The sequence below is a fragment of the Pholcus phalangioides genome, unplaced genomic scaffold (genome assembly GCF_987345545.1).
Source record: "Pholcus phalangioides strain wild (caught in Gottingen) unplaced genomic scaffold, Ppha-v1.0 ptg000024l_1, whole genome shotgun sequence".
Classification (NCBI taxonomy): Eukaryota; Metazoa; Arthropoda; class Arachnida; order Araneae; family Pholcidae; genus Pholcus; species Pholcus phalangioides.
The window spans coordinates 32,090,032-32,091,347 of NW_028301616.1; the positions used below are offsets into that span (position 1 = coordinate 32,090,032).

General features: G+C 38.1%; 1 non-coding gene across 1 annotated transcript; it reads left to right on the forward strand.

Moving 5' to 3' along the window:
* Positions 1-306: 306 nt before the first annotated feature.
* TRNAP-AGG (transfer RNA proline (anticodon AGG)) lies at positions 307-378 on the forward strand. Its single transcript has one exon. It is a non-coding gene; the product is annotated as a tRNA-Pro (tRNA).
* Positions 379-1,316: the final 938 nt, after the last annotated feature.

Below are 1,316 nucleotides of genomic sequence, written 5' to 3' on the forward strand. Positions count from 1 at the left end.
TGCATCTCACACATTTGTCTTTTTTTTTTTTTAATTTACTGCAATTTGAAGTGGTGCTTCATTTCCCGCGATTGGCGCCTTTTCTCTGAGTTTATCATGAGTTGGCGACTTTTCTTACTTTTGTCATCGATTTTGGCGACAATTGGCGATGTCCCGTATTTTCCCGTATTTCGAAGCTCAATTTCCCGTATTTTTCTCGAATGAATATGGGCAGCCTATTGTATGCATGAAAAATAATTGACGGAAAGAAAAATGCTACTCGGATGCAATATGTCACTGATCCTATAATAAGCTTCGCTGGAACGTGGCTCGGTGGTCTAGGGGTATGATTCTCGCTTAGGGTGCGAGAGGTCCCGGGTTCAAATCCCGGCCGAGCCCAGTTGGGTACTTTTTTTTTCCTTAATAAATCCGAGGACATACAGTGCTGTACTTTTTGAATCAGCAAGATTTACATTAAGTCAAATAGTATTAATCGACCCCCCCCCACCCAAAATTAGAGATTTTTCTTCTATTAGAACTTGCTGTTAATTTATTAATGCGCGTAGAGGACTGGTTCTCCGCGGAGGCCATAGAAGTTCATATGGACTTCCCAGGAACTCCGCGGCCGCTCCAGGGAAATTTAATGGATCAGTAAATTTAGTAAATGCAAAAAATGAAGCAAAATCGAAATTTCCCATGAAGCCCGCGGGGCCACTAACTCAAGTGATTCAGTTACATCTTAATCATGGCCCCCACATCCTGGAGTAGGGCCCCTAGGCTGGAATCTTTTGCGGGCCCCCCGACCAGACTTTCACGGGCCCTTTTATGATGGATTTATAGCGTTAAAAAGCAAAAAATAATGAAAGTCGTACCGGGCCCCAGGGCTGGAGCCTTGCCAGCCCACCCTTTGTGGGGGCAATGATCTTAATAGTGGGGGAGGGGGTCAATGGGGCCCTGAGTTAAAAAGCGACAAGAATATAAAACAACTGTTATTTATTCTGAAATTATTTCTTTAATTATAATTATCAGTTTTGAGATTGGTTTCTAAAATAATTTTCTTTCACTATAATCCGGAAAAATTTAAGATTAATTACTGATTAAATTGATTAATTCTGAGATTATCTTCAATCTGAGAAATCACTTTAAATGATTATCTTTAATTATTTTTATTTCGGTAATTCTGAAATTATTTTTCCTTCTCAATCTTGAAAAATCATCTCTCTCAATAATTATGAAATTATTATATTTGGCTTCTCGTGAAATAATTCCCTATCGGAAATTAAGAAATTATTTCATAAGTTTCAAAAATTGTTGTTTTCAAAATTAAATTATTTCTT